Source organism: Pogona vitticeps, chromosome 7 (assembly GCF_051106095.1).
Source record: "Pogona vitticeps strain Pit_001003342236 chromosome 7, PviZW2.1, whole genome shotgun sequence".
Taxonomy (NCBI): domain Eukaryota; kingdom Metazoa; phylum Chordata; class Lepidosauria; order Squamata; family Agamidae; genus Pogona; species Pogona vitticeps.
The window spans coordinates 30,898,779-30,914,423 of NC_135789.1; the positions used below are offsets into that span (position 1 = coordinate 30,898,779).

A 15,645-nucleotide genomic window follows, 5' to 3' on the forward strand; every position below is an offset into this window, starting at 1 on the left:
GAGCCACCCTGATCACTGCTTGCGATCCACGGGGATTTCCACCCTTCACATTCTCTTGTTTGCTGCTTTTCAACATGAGCATCAACCTAGAAAAATAAAAGTTACATACCTAATGCTCAGCAGTGCCTCGGAGGGGAGAGATCCACAAGCGGCCTGCGCATGCAAATAGTGTTAATTAGTGGGTTTTCATAATTTCATTCCTCTTTGCTCAGTCCACAGGGAACGGGGTGGGGGGTGGGGCGGGGAATGGGGCAACAGGCAACAATCAGAGCTAAATTCTCATTTTAATTACTTTGGCTCATTAAAGTCATCTTGCAGCCTGCTATGAGAAAAGCGACACTGCCCCTCCCTGCTCGAAAGAAACAGCAGAGTCAGGCACTTTGATTTCAAAAAAAAGAAAAGGAGGAAAGAAAAAAGGAAAGCATACACATATACCCTAAAAACATTCCTGTAACATAGCACAGAATAGGAGAACACAATTTCCCCGTATAAAATATTCATTACAGCCAAAGGATTTTGAATTGCTTTCCCTAATTTTTATGTCAAGTGAGATACAGTTGCACGTGGTGTGTTTTTTTTGCATGCAATTAAGAAGATCACATCAGTTGGGTAATCTTTGACACCAGGCTAGACCAGGGCTGAGCAACTCTGGCAGCCGTGGTGCAGAATGCGACCCCTGAATGGAGCTGCAGGCCATATCCCTACCCCTTGTGCTACGCTCGCCACAACCCAAAAAGAAGAGACACTTCCAGTAGCGCTCACAGAAACCTAAGTAAAAGAAGGTGTGCGAGGAGCACACACTTGTTCTTGAGGTGCTTTTCAGAGTCATCCAGTAGTGTGATTCTCCGCTAAAACAAGATGCACACTTCCATGCATCTTCTTTTAGGCTTCTGCTTCTAGAGGACACCTGGTCTCAGATGTACTTTTTAAACAGGAAGGCGGCCTACCTCTGGTTCAGCCTGTTAAACCCGGGAATGTCAGCAGGCGACCCTCCCTGCTGCAAGTGAATCCAAGCCCTCTGAATATCAGGTGTAAGAAGACGGGAAGCGCAAGACAGAAACACCTGTGAGGAGGAGGAGGAAGAGGAGAGGATCCATGAAGCAAGAATTTCCAGGGCAGTCCCAAAAGAGGAAGGCATGCACTGTCGATTCATAAAAACAAAAGTGCCCGCAGGCTTGTAATCCCTTTACTGAGACCAACTATGTTCCTGACAAAGTGTGCAAGGCTACAGGCTCTACAGAACGCTTTGTCAGGCTAAAGGCACAAAAACTAGGGCCTGGGCAGTGGACAGGGGCAAAGAAGAGGCACAGGAGGCCAAAAATGGGGCGAGGCGTTTGAAGCTGTGAGATCCTACCAGAAGCTTGAGGCTGAGAGGGTGGCGAAGCCGTGGAAGGAGAGGGCTAGGAAGAATCGTAGGAACAAAGGGAAATGGCAAGCAGAAATCTTGAATTGGCGGAGGCAACTTATATTTGACCAGCGCTTGCAAGGAAGTCACTACAGCTTATATTTGACCAGCAACTTATATCTGACTGGCGCTTGCAAGGAAGTCACTGAATGGAGCCATACCTCTCGAATCGCTTGGTGGTCCTCAGTTGCCAGAAACGAATCCTTCAACAGCAGAAGGGCGGAGGCACAAAAATCATGCATCACGCGGGGGTCCCAGTCTTGCATCAACAGCTGGTCCCATATCAGCAGAACACAGGCGGCAGCTTCAGCACCCGGACAAAGCCCTGTGGAAGAATCCCAGTGAAGGACATTAGGCATTTCCCCCCCCCCCTTTCCCTTGTCTCTGTTGCCTTGTTTCGTTTTAGACTAAACGAATGTGCACGTTTCCCTCTTTCTCATTAATTTTATGTCATTTTATGCTTTAGGAACCATTTTTGGCTGAGGCATGGGGAGAGGAATCCTTAAAATAAAAAGAGAATACAACACTGCTGTATTTCTGCTTCACTTGGATAGGGATCCTGCAAACTACTCGGGGTGTTTAAATGGGACGGAGCGGCCGAATCACAACAGGGCTTCACTGTAAGGGATGTTTAACTTTCCAGCCGACAACGGGCTGGAACTCCTCTTAGACCCGGAGAGTATGTTAAGGACCAGGGATGATTGGAAATGAAGTCTAAGAATGCCCGGAGGACCACCGGTTCACCAATTTTGCAGTAAAGCTAAAACAACACAACGCTTCAGAGACACAACGGGGGCCCCCTCTTTCAAGGGGCTTTGATCACCTTCCTGTCTCGGCACATTTTATGCGAGGTCAAAGGCAGGATTTCCCTGCGTGTGGGCCACATGTGAAGGGGTGGGGGTGATGCCATGGGAAGGAGCCATCAAGAGACACAGCGGGCAGCTTCTTGGGGGTGGGTCACACTGCCGCACTGACCCACAGCAAGCAAATGCTGGATCTAACCAGGCAAGATGCTGAGGCACAACAGAATGAGCTCCCGCCCCAGCGGAGAAGCTGATCGGGACAAGCCAAAGCCAGATTTGCAAGTCACATGCAGAGACGCAACCAACAACCTCCTGCAACGTGCAATTACAACGTGCCTCTTCTTCTGCCTGGTTTTTAAACTTCTGTCTCTTTTCTGTGACACTGGACTATTTATTGCAGGGAAGAGGAATCAAAACCCAGCAAGTCACTCATGGAACACGCGGGGGGGGGGGAGGCTAACCATGCGCCCCCTTGTGACTCCAAGTTGTAAGCACAGTTCAGAAGCTAGCTTCTTGGTCAGCCCCCCCCCCCCCGCCCGAGAAACCACTCTCAGACTGCACCAGACCATCAGGAAGAAGGTGTGTGCCTGTTTGTATGGTTTTGGACCTACAACCCACAAAATTCCCAGCGGGCAACACAGCCCCGGGGCATTCTGGGAGTTGTAGTCGAAAGACGCACCCCATGTAACCTCCAAAAATCAGGGACGGGGGAGGATAAAGCAGACCGCACCAGACACGGTTCAACTGGAATTCCCAGCTCCCTTTGCCACTTGGCTATATGGGCTAAAGGGCACAGGAGGGGTCGTCCTGCCCCATCTGAAGGGCCACACTTAGCCTCTCCCTCCTGCTGCAAAGCGAGAGCCGGACGGGGGGGGGATCTCTTCCAACCTGGGGGCCAAACTCTTGTTCTGGAAAGTTTTTGGGGAGGCCACGTTCCAGTGAAGAGGCCAAAGAGCGGGCCATATTTACAGCTTAGGAAGGGGAGGCCAAGGATCGTACCAAAAAGGCAGGGCAACCAGGAAACCAAATTGCCCCCCTGGGTGTGGGCATCCAGGGGACAGCAAAGGGTTAAGATTAGGACACCAGACGGACTGGATCCGGCCAGTCTCAGGTTCTCCCCATGTGACGTACACAGAAGGCTCCGAGAAGCTGCCTTGGTGCGAACCTACAGGGATCCAGAGTGGTTTCATTCAGTGCTGGACAATACGGGGTGAAAAACACCGAAGGGGCCGATTCTGAGGCTTCCCGTCCCAGCCGTGCTCGGTCGATACTTGCCACAGCCGCACACCTTGGGCCTTGCAGCTCCCCGAGCAGGCCCTCAGGAGCCTCTCCATCCAAATTCACGTCCGAAGCGTCTTTGGGAGCAGCTGCCCACTCAGCCTTGCGCACACTGTCGGCATACTGTTCTCCGAATCTTGTGCGATGAGGGCACTGAGCAAGTCGCCTAAGACATCACTCTCGTGACATCACTCTCTCAGCTCAGGCCTGATGTGCTTCTGGAAGCCTGGGAAAGGAAAAAAAAGGATGTTACTGCTTTTCTCTCTCTCTCTCTTTCTTTCCAGCTCTGCAATTCTAAAATGATGATGATGATGATGACTGGTAGGCAGAATCTGGTCCACAGGTTCCCAACTCCTGCACTGGAGTATTGAGTTCCTCTTCCTTTGGGGTTCCCCCCCCCCGACTTGGCCCTTCTGTTTTTATAGGTATTTATTTAGCACCCCCTCCCCTTTTCACCCCTAATCTTGTCCTCTTCCCTACCATCATCCTCAATTTTGGTACCATCTCTGTTTACATTAAAACTGAACTCTCCGGGTTCATCCCAGAGCCATTCGTGGAAGGAGGAGGCTCACAATGCCACAAAAAACACAACAACGTTCTTTCTAAACATGGCACATGTGCTGCAGTCAATTAAGCCTCATTCACCACGCATGAGGGGCGAGTGCGCCAGCTTGTCTTGCGTACCGCACTGTTTTTAGTTTGAATGGAGACACTCGACATCAGCTGAAACCGAGGCAGGGGGAGCGGGCGTGGATTTCATCAGCTCTCAGTGCCAAGAAAGCAAACACTTGTGAGTGGCTTTGAAGAAGGGAGCTTTTCATGTTTCCTTGAAGGAGGGAAACAGACCCTTCAAACAGGGCCTGGCACTTCTGACTGGAAATGAAAAAAGAAAACATGCACACAAAACACACCAAAAAAAAGAACACACCAAATAATCAACACACCAGTTATAGCAGCTGACATTTTCCCCAGGAGCAGGTATTTTGTAAGGATTAAGGATCCCAACTGCTCATTCCAGACCAAATGTTTTGCATTATAATTGCAACAGCTCACAACAATAGGAAAATTTACTCCTGCTTTGGAGGTATTGTGTATATCTCAGCTCCTCTTAGGTTTCTTCTTAGGTTGGGGGAGAGGTTCCAACGCCTCTTAAAGGAGCACAGGGCTAACTTGAATTCACACCCATATCTCACTTTAAAAAGCCATTTCTCAAAAAAAAGAAGGGGGGAAGCCACTTCAAGAAATTTTGGAAATCCTTTAAGACATTTGTGAGAAAGTCAGATTCTTGTTTGAGCTTCTAAAACTACTGTGTGCATGCACGTGTGTGTGTCCACATGCACACGCATCGAAATCTAGCTGGAAGTTTCCAACCAAGAAGTGTGAGCCAAGGAAATGAACTTCACAGGAACCATCAGAGTACATAACTTCTTGGGAAAAAAATCAAAATAAATCACACATCTCGGGAAGAGCAAAAAAGCCACCTAAAAACAAACCCACAAGAAGTCACAGACAATGTTCGTGTTCTAATCCGGGCAAAGAGAATGTCCCATGGACTACAGGAGATAATCTAACATATATTGCAAAGACAGAGTGCTCCATCTTGAAAACGCTCAGGTGGCCTTTCAACGGGACTTTATGGTTGCTAGGAAAATCCACTTCTCTTCCATGAACTTTTTGCCCTGCAGCTAAGCTCAGAGGAAGCAGAGAAGCTGGCTGGAGGTGGATGATAGTTTCAGCATCCTTTCTAATGGAAAAGTTCCACCCTCCAACCTCAGCTACACCAAACCACAACCAATACCGGTTTTGGCCAGGAAAGCACAGAACAAATACCGTTTCCATTTCTGTCCATCGGAGAAGCTGGTCTTTCGGACAGGGCTAGGCTGATGTCTTTACTCTCAACGGATTTGGGCCTTTGCAAGGCAAAAAGAGAAGTTTTTTTCTAAATTCCTGGGCAGCGGCAGTGGGGTCTCACTCTCCTGAGTTCCCTTCTCCTGCAGAAGGCAGACATCAGTATAGGGTCATATTTGCTAGCAGTGGATATAGCTTGGTGAGGATGCAGAGAAGAGATTCCTGTGCTAGATATTCCATATTCGTACCATCCCCCACCTCACTCCATATAGTTTATATCTGATCATTATTTTCTCCTGCTTGTCTTGTGTGTTGAAATAAATCAGTTACATCATTCTGGGACAGCAGTGCAAGGGAGAACTGGCGCACCCCTCAATGCTGGGGTGCCCAGCTGACAGGGATCCTACTGGGTAGGAGGAACCGACAGCCCAAATCCAGTCAGGGGTCCCAACCAAAATAGACAGATTAAATCAATAGGATTTTTGAAAGTGTTATTGAACCACCCAGAATTGAATCAATGGGTCTAGTATAGCTGGGACCCAGAATAGGCCGGAGGGCCCCATAAATCTCTTGCGATTGTCCAAAACCTTATCCTGCAAAGGCTCTCTTGCTTGACCTAATGATGAATTTGGAAGAAATATCAAATGACAACCTCACTAGCAAAATGGGAAACGTAATCGAGTACCTTCTGCCGGGCTTCACAGTTGGCCAGTAACAACTCTAGCTCTGCTGTCACGATGTTATAAGTGTCGTCAAGGAAATGAACCATCTCAGGGGCTAATTCAGCAGTATCCGTATCTGTTTGGAGAAGGTTACATGTCTGTGAGGCTGTTTGAAAAAAATAACTCCGGATAGCATTGCTTTGACCTTTTTGCTCCTTCTACAAAGAGCTAAAGATCTTTTGCTAATGGCTAGAAGATTTGGGATAAGGGCCACCCTTAGTTGCTTTGCTTGGAGTTGAATGCAGCCACGAAACTCACATTTTCAAGAAGTTCCCTTTTAGAACAACCGGATAACTTGCAGGAGACCCCAGCTAGCACAGCCATGGGCTATGGCAACTTGGGGATTCTGGGAACCGTAGTCCAAAAGCTAGATTTTCAAGCATGGGATTGAAGAAACAAAAATCTCATGTGTGTGTGGGTAAGTGTGTCAGGCTATGCAGGGTGCAGGGGGAGGGGGAGAATGTCTCTGTTTATTCCTGGGAAGACTCATCAGACCTTGAAATGCTAAACACAGTGTTTTAAAAATCAGAATTGCAAGTTTCCCCTCCCCAACCTGTTTAACGTGAAAACTTCTACTCTTGTAAGCCTCCAGGAGGAGAAAAATATGATTTTTACACGCACCCCATTTCTTTTTACTCTAAAGGCAGTGAAATGTTGCTGGGGACTGCAATGGACATGGGGGGCAGAACTCTGTCACCCCCCACCGCAGTTCAGGGTTTACAGGTGTGACAGATCTTTGAAGGCAGTGCACCAAGACCAAACAATTAATTTTGGGGTGAGAGAATGCGGATTTCGGCCAACGGGAAGCCCACCTGTCCTCTAACGTGGGGCTCTGCAAATAAACACAGATAGCAAAACAAAAAGATCGGGAATCTTCTGTGCCATCTCCCTCTCAAGCAACCAGACTTTTAAAGATCCCCACTTCCTCGCCGCACCAAGGAGTACCAAAAATATAAATGTACGCTGGCTTATCTATCTCCTTGCTCGCCTTGAAAATCTCTGTAGAGCCAGTATGGAGAGATTTTGTGTGTGTGTGTGTGTTTTGTGTGTGTCAGGAATACAGAACTGATCTCCTTTTAGCCTGCTGTTTTGTAAAAGCCTCCTTCCCCCACCCCCACCCCACAACCTCACTGGAAACAGTGGCATTATTAACATGAAAGAAAGCAGATGTCTTTTTCACATGCAAACTAATCTGCCAGAATGGGGAAAAAATGTTTTTAAAAGACCATAGGCTGCAATCATCTTATTTTTTTTCCCCACTCTCTCTGGCAGAGCCTTACAGAACAATATTTTTCAGGTTTCCCACAATGCCCAGTCAATTTGGAAACAGCAGGACGTTTCATGATACAAAGTTTAATTACCTCAAAGCTCATGCAGTCAGCACATTGCAAGCCAAACAGATTATTCTCCATCCATTTTCTCCTCTGTTTCTTTTGCCCACCTCTTTACATTAAAGATACACACACACACACACACACACAAACATTACACGAAAGCTGTTTGGGGCAGGAAGGTGGGATCAAGAACCTGGAAAGTCTTTGGATTTTGTACGCTATGTGTGGGGTCAGGTGAGTTCCACCCTTGATCTAGAACAGGGGCTCCCAATCTAGAACAGTGGGGTCCCAATCCGGGGTCTCCAGATGTTCTTAGACTCCAATTTTTGGTCAGCAAGCTAGGGGTGAAGGTTGCTGGGAGTTTTAGTCCAACATCTGGGGCCCCAAAGTTGGGAATCACAGGTCTAGAACACAGGAAGAACTATTCCAGAACTGATCTGCTCACATGTGAACCGACCGCTCAGTCAAGACAAAACGTTAGATGCAGTCAGAAAAGCTAGGCTTTTTAGCCCCAGAATGATCTTTGTATTCATGCTCTTGACGAGAGCTGTGGACTCACCAAAATGGAACTGAAAACGCAGATTTTCAGCAGCTTTAAAGCACTGGTTCCGTAGCCGGATTCTTGTAGATTTCAAAAGTTTCTCTCTGCAGCTCTCGCTCACATCCGTGGAGGACTAAGTACAGAAAGTTACTTTTAATACTCTTCTCTTTTATACATGAAAACAAGGTCCGGAGTGTTACATACAGCACTGATGTTACCTGTCTGTCATGGGTTGGAGGGAAAGTTCCATCCTATGGGGAGTGGAAGGCGGGACATCAGGAGGAGGGGCTGTACTGTATATATATGGGGATCATGTGTGGAGAAGCTGGAGGAGAAGCTGGAGAAGAGCTGAGAGAAGAAGCTTGAGTGGGAGTCTGTGTGTCAGACAGGGTACTACTGTGTGTCAGTCAGTACCAACCTGATAGGTTCAGGTGTCTGTATGGTTAGCCAGAACTGATAGGTTCAGGGTCTGTGCTTCAAGTTAAGTGTTCTGTGTGAACCAAACTGTGTGTATGTATGATTGAGACTAAGCCACGTTACTGTATCTTATTCACTTGATCATTTTATTTTCCCTGTGTGTTGTCTACATAAAACTTATTCCTTTATTTGTTAAAAATCCATCCCTGGTCTGTGTGACTCCTTACAGGGAATGGTTGGTGGCAGCTTGGTGAAACTGTGGCATATCCCAGTAGGTCTGGGGTTTGTCACATTGATTGGTGTCCAGCGTGTGGGATACGACTGGTCCAGTAGTCCAGTGGTCCAGCAAAGCCTTGGCAAGTGTGCCCAGAGCAAGGGGGGTCTAGTCAGGGACAATCTGAGAGCGCGTAGGTAATCTTCTAGGCGTACCTCACGGGGAGGTGCGCTAGTGGAAGAACGTGCCAACTGGGGAGACTAGATTAGGGAGCTCTGAGGCAACCTGTTTTGGCGGGAAAAAAGCTGAGGCAAAACTGTGTGAAGTAGCAGTGATCTAGCCTGCCTGCTGAGAGGCCTAGCAGAGGGGGGTAGACTCTGGCTGGCTACAGTTGCAAGTTAGTGCTGAAGAACAGCAGCAATCTATAGAAAGCTGGTTCTGAGGCAAAAGAGAAAAAAAAAGTGGTCGCTTTATTTTGAGGCTTGACTTTTGAAAGCAGCCTGTTCTGAGGGGGGATTATGCCCTTGACTCGAAGCCAAATGGCAGAAATGGGTGAAGTGAAAGACCCCCAGGTTGACCAAGGTTCTGAGGATGAATTTGGCTCAGTGCAGGGTGACAGCACGGGAGAACAGAACCCAGAACTCAGGAAAATGCTCATAGCCCAACAGCATGAACTGAGGATGAGGCAATTTGAAATGGAGGAAAGATTAGAGAGAGAAAAAATGGAGGAAAGGGAAAGAGAGAAACAAAGACAATTTGAATGGGAGAGAGAGAAAATTGCTCTGGAAAAAGAAAGGATGGCATTTGAGTTACGAAAATTGGAACTGATGAACCAGAATAATAATAACAATAGGGATTCTGAGGGAGGCCAATTGTCTAAAGCTGACCTGAAGAAATTCCCTGTGTACCACAAGGGAGATTGTCCTGAGGTGTTCTTTTCCCTTGTGGAAAGAGCGTTTGTGGACTTCTCAGTAAGGGAAACTGAGAAGATGACCATTATGCGATCTTTAATCAGTGGCAGCCTGGCAGAAGTCTATGCAGAGATGTCAGAGGAACTGATGAAAGATTTCGCAGAGTTTAAAAAACTGGTGTTTGCCAGACATGGGATAAATGCGGAACAGCTGAGGCAAAGATTCAGGTCACTCACCAAGAAACCAGAGCAGACTTTTACCCAGGTGGGGGCCCAATTGGTGAGGCTGCTAGAGAAATGGCTATCTCAGGAGGGGACAGAGACCTTTCAGCAGCTCAAAGACTTGATAGCGCTGGAACAGTTCTATTCAGTCCTGCATGGGGAACTGAAGTTCCAGGTGAGGGAAAGGAAACCGAAATCTGTGGCCGAAGCGGCCGAAATCGCAGATTTTATTTCCCAAATAAGAAAGCCCTTAGGTGCTGAGGGGAAATCGATAGGTAAACCCAAAGAAACCTACAGCAAGTACTCTCAGGGACCAGGGAAAAACCAGCAAGGGGGAGGGGCCCATGGTGAAGGGAAGCCCTCAGACACGAAACCAAGACCTCAGATTTTGGAAGGAAAACCAAAACAAGATGAGAAAGACTCAAAATATACCAGAAAATGTTATTTCTGTCAAGGAAAGGGCCATCTAATCTCAGAGTGTGAGAAATTAAAGCAGTTAAAAGGAAATGTGCCTCATGATTCGAGTGGAACCAAGCCAAAAGCTGTGTTCTGTGTCCAGAAAGAGCAAAGCTCCTTGTCACTGAGGGAGCCTGTTGCCATGGCTACTCAATCTGGAACAGTTACATCTGCTGATCAGGCTGAGGAAAATGGTCCTCTTGTGGAGGTCAGGCGCTGCTTACTTGTGAGAACAGATTCACAGTTGTTTGAAACAGCAGGGGTGGACGTAGGAATACTTGACCATCAGTATAGGGGGTTAAGGGATACTTGTTCCCAGGTGACCCTGTGCCATCCAGATATTATTCCTAGGGAGTATGTAATCCCAAATGAGAGCATAAAGGTGGCAGGGATTGAGGGACAGGTGATCTCGCTGCCAGTAGCGGAGGTACCTGTGAACTTTCAAGGCTGGAGGGGAGTTTGGCGGCTAGCGATTTCATCGACTCTGCCAGCAGCCGTGCTCGTGGGAAATGACCTGGCTGAACATGTGAAACGGGTGCTAGTGATTACACGCTCACAAGCCACCACGGGGACAGTTCAGGGGGGTACTGATGAGCCCGAGACGGAAGCAGAGGGGAGTGCCGAAGCTGTGGTGGAAACCTTAACCACAGACAGCAGATTTGGACAAGAGCAAAAGGCAGACGCCACTCTCCAAAAGTGTTTTGAACAGGTGACAGACGCCCAGCTAACACCTGAAACCCCAGTGAGATTTCTAGAGAAAAAGGGGATTTTATATAGAGAGACCCTGAGGAATATCTCAAAAGGGGGAGATGGGATCAGAAGTCAGCTAGTGGTACCTGAAAAGTATCGCCCCATGATCTTACAAAGGGGGCACTCTGACATGTTTGCTGCGCACTTAGGGGTGAACAAAACACAGCAGAGAATCACACAGAATTTTTACTGGCCTGAAATAGGGAAGCAGATCAAAGAGTTCTGTAAACAATGTGATGTGTGTCAAAGGCAGGGGAATAGCCGCGACAGGACCAAAGCAAAGTTGTGCCCTTTGCCTGTGATTGACACTCCGTTCAAATGCATAGGGGTGGATATTGTGGGACCTTTGCCCAAGGCCACAAAGAGGGGGAACAGGTTCATTCTCACCATTGTGGACCATGCCACGAGGTACCCTGAAGCCATACCCTTGACTAACATTGAAACTAACACAGTGGCAGATGCCTTGGTGGGGTATATGTCCAGGATGGGATTTGCCTCAGAAATAATCACAGATTTGGGCGCATCGTTCACATCGAAGCTCATGAAACGCTTATGGCAAATCTGTGGAATTAAGCACAAGGAAACCACTGCCTATCACCCTGAAAGTAATGGGTTAACTGAGAAGTTCAATGGGACTCTAATGCGCATGATTATGGCTTACTTGGCAGAGAATCCAAACAATTGGGACCAGAAGCTGCAATCCCTTTTGTTTGCTTATCGATCAGTGCCACAAGCCAGTACCGGGTTCAGTCCGTTTGAACTTTTATTTGGGAGAAGGGTGAAAGGGCCCCTTGATTTGATCAAACAAAATTGGGAGCAGATCACCCAGGATGACCCACAAGAAGTTGTGACATACATAGACACCTTGATGAATGACCTAAAGAGAAACCTAGAGCTAGCAGCAGAAAACCTGCAAGCTCAGAAGGTCAGACAGAAAACATGGTATGACCACAAAGCTAGAGAGAGGCACTTTAACCCAGGGGAGGGAGTGCTTTGGCCTAGGCCTTGCAAAGAGAGCAAGTGTCAGCTGGGTAGCCCAGAAATAAAATACTTGGGTCACATAGTAGGGGGAGGAGTGATAAAACCCCTAGAGGCCAAGGTAGAAGCAGTTCGTGATTGGCCTAGACCCAACACCAAGAGAAAAGTCAAATCATTTCTTGGGTTGGTGGGCTACTACAGAAAGTTCATCCCGAGGTTTAGCGAGATTGCGGCTCCGCTGACCGATCTGACGAGGAAGAAGACTGATGACCGCATCCCGTGGACCAGCGACTGTGAGGAGGCGTTCCAGAGGTTGAAGGAGGCCCTCATCAACTATCCAGTGCTGCGTGCTCCAGACTTCGACCGGGAGTTCATCATCTACACCGATGCGTCTAACAGCGGGGTAGGAGCAGTTCTCTGCCAGGAGGATGAGAATGGTGACCAGCATCCAGTGTCCTACCTGAGTAGGAAACTCCAAAAAGGTGAGAGACATTTGGCAACCGTGGAAAAAGAATGCCTGGCCATAGTCTACGCGATCCAGAAGGCCAAGCCTTACATCTGGGGAAGACATTTTATTCTGTGCACTGACCATTCACCACTGCAATGGTTAAAGACAATGAAAACCCACAATAGTAAACTTGTGAGGTGGGCTTTAAACCTGCAGGACTATGACTTTGAAGTGAAGGTGGTCAGAGGGTCAGTGAACTGTGTTGCTGACGCCTTGTCAAGAAGACCCGAAGAATGAAGACGGCAGAAGGAACATGGACTATGTATATATTTTGGTGACCAAAAAGTTAAATGTACCTGTTGTTTATTAACCATGCCTGGTTTGTATCAATAAAGGTAACTTGATGTATTGTAAATGGTAAATGTTTAGATGCCTAATTGATATGTTTATCCTAGAGTAAGTATGGTATTGTATGTTATTGTATAACTGTTTTTGTATGTTTTGGATACAGGTTGTTTTTTGGTGAAAAGCACTTTAGCTTTCCCCCTACAAAACAACTTATAAAGAGGGGAGGTGTTACATACAGCACTGATGTTACCTGTCTGTCATGGGTTGGAGGGAAAGTTCCATCCTATGGGGAGTGGAAGGCGGGACATCAGGAGGAGGGGCTGTACTGTATATATATGGGGATCATGTGTGGAGAAGCTGGAGGAGAAGCTGGAGAAGAGCTGAGAGAAGAAGCTTGAGTGGGAGTCTGTGTGTCAGACAGGGTACTACTGTGTGTCAGTCAGTACCAACCTGATAGGTTCAGGTGTCTGTATGGTTAGCCAGAACTGATAGGTTCAGGGTCTGTGCTTCAAGTTAAGTGTTCTGTGTGAACCAAACTGTGTGTATGTATGATTGAGACTAAGCCACGTTACTGTATCTTATTCACTTGATCATTTTATTTTCCCTGTGTGTTGTCTAAATAAACCTTATTCCTTTATTTGTTAAAAATCCATCCCTGGTCTGTGTGACTCCTTACAGGGAATGGTTGGTGGCAGCTTGGTGAAACTGTGGCATATCCCAGTAGGTCTGGGGTTTGTCACACGGAGATTGGATGGAAGAGAGTGTTACTGATTAGCGAGAAGCAGTATTCATCAGTGGGAAGATCAAAAAACAAAATAGCCTTCCTGCCAGGACAGGGAATACAGCCACCTCGTTGTCCTTTAAAAAATCCTGGTTGGGAAGACCACAGAGGTGAGTCTTCAGAATAAAAGGGGATGTGTTAAGAGTCCCTTGAGATGCGACAGTAGGCCACTCAACCACCCCCTGGCTCCCAGAAATCTCTGACCAGTACAGCCAGAGGCTTGAGAGTTTTGGGATATGTAGTCCAAAAGAGAAACTTTCCCCCCAAACTCTGAGACATCTATTCCTGTGGGCACCACTGGACTGGGAAGCACTTCTGGGACATCATCCTCATTGCCCCACATTTCACCAGAAAAAGTCGCAGCCAAACAGTATAGGAACCGGGATCCTGCCCTGAATGCGTGCTCTGCCCAACAGCAGATTGGATCCACCACTTCCTGGTTTGTGGGGTACTATAATTTTATACACCATGCAAATCAGGTCAAGTGCACTGACTGCTAATTACACAGCTTGCCTCTGAACTCGTTTTGCTTTAAAGCCGGGACGATCAAAGTCCAGTCCTCTTTCTACAGCATCGTTCCTGTGATTGTTGGGCGGTCCCTCACGTGGATGCCTTACCGCTGGACTGAGCGTGTAGGTCAGCTGAGAGGATGTAGAAACCCAACAGCATCCGGGGGGGGGACACGCTTGGCCCTCCCCTGCTTTAAAGACTGAACACAGGGTCTGAAACCTTTACGTACAACTAGAGATGGGGGCTTCATATAGGGATACAAAGCACCCATTTCTCCATATGACACCTGATTTCATCAGGTGCATGAAATGTTGCCGTGTTTCAAAAGATAAACACAGCAATCAGCATGGTAAAAGGTGGGTAGTATCCATAAAGTACATACTAAATAACACATGGTAGACACATAGCAGTATATAGAACATGTCATGCTGTAGACTGTAACATTGGATCTTTTGAAGATGGCCGTATCCTCTAATTCTTACACCACACTTACCAGTGGTTCAGGCTGGATAGGACAATCACCAAAGTATCTTTTAACAAATTTCGGACCAAGGAGGCGGAAAGCTATTTCCCTTTGCTTTGAATCTGTCATCTGGTGCTTCATTTCATGAGCAAAAGCAGCTTCCAACCTCTCTGAAACCTAGAGAAACCAGAGGCAATAGATGTTGGACACACTGTACATCATTCATTTATTTTCATTTCTGTATATTGTATATTCTGTATATACAAGACAAGCAAGTGGGACCTAGATTAAATCACTCCTGAATTATCTCTGGAGGCAGAAAGGACAAAACTGAGGCTGTCCTACTTTGGGCCCATTATGAGAAGGCAGGATGATCTGGAAAAGACCATCATGCTGGAATGGGTGGGCGGCAGCAGGAAAAGAGGAAGACCAACCGTGAGATGCACTGACTGCCTAAAGGAAGCCACAGGGTTGGGTTTACAGAAGCTAAACAGGGCAGATGAGGACAGGACAATTTGGACAGCGCTCATCCATAGGGTTGCCATGACTTGGAGCATTTATAAAATTTGTATAGCATTCTATTAGTGCAATGCCTTATTTCTGGGTGGTTTACAACGTGACTGAAAACCCAACAAGTATCACAATGGAAGGCAAAGGTTGAGTCAGCCTTGTCCCTGATACCATGGCTTTCCAGGTAATAATGTTTCCTGCAGGCAGGCGTGGACCCAAGAGATGCCTAAAGCTTGATCCTTATTAAATAGTGTCGTGCTTGGCTGTCCAGACATTTCTGTACCTTCTTTCTCTACACGAGATGGGATTTTCTAAGACAAGAAAAAAAAAGTCGCCAGAAAAATAAAGTTTTAATTTGGATTTTTTTTAAAGGAAACCCCACCCCCACCCACCCCAAACAAGCCAGATACTATCGCTCTCAAGACCTTCCTTTAACACTAATATATATATATTACTGTTATATATATAACTTTTTCGTCAGGAATCGGGCAACCTGTGGCCTTCCCCGGGGGATTATGGGGACTACAATCTCCATCAGCCCACGGCGAAGGGTGATGGGAGCTGCAGTCCAGCCACGTTTGGGGGGTGGCCCTGGTCCCCTACCCCACCGTCACACTCACACTCACACAAACACACACACACATTAGCCGACTGGCTGGAAAAAAGGGAAAAGCAGCAGCAGCAGCTATCGCCGCCGGGGCGCCCGG

General features: G+C 47.3%; 1 protein-coding gene across 1 annotated transcript in view; it reads right to left on the reverse strand.

Annotated features, from left to right (window-relative positions):
• The window catches only part of LOC110075568 (uncharacterized), a 47,529-nt gene extending 31,930 nt beyond the window's left edge, over window positions 1-15,599 (reverse strand). Inside the window, exons 1-8 of the mRNA XM_078379303.1 lie at window positions 14,459-15,599; window positions 7,950-8,064; window positions 6,020-6,132; window positions 5,317-5,477; window positions 3,497-3,712; window positions 1,567-1,730; window positions 948-1,063; window positions 110-153 (exon numbers count right to left, since the gene is read on the reverse strand). The gene's annotated coding sequence lies outside the window, so the exon portion shown is untranslated. The remainder of the gene's footprint in view (window positions 1-109; window positions 154-947; window positions 1,064-1,566; window positions 1,731-3,496; window positions 3,713-5,316; window positions 5,478-6,019; window positions 6,133-7,949; window positions 8,065-14,458) is intronic.
• Between the last annotated feature and the right edge of the window lie 46 nt (window positions 15,600-15,645).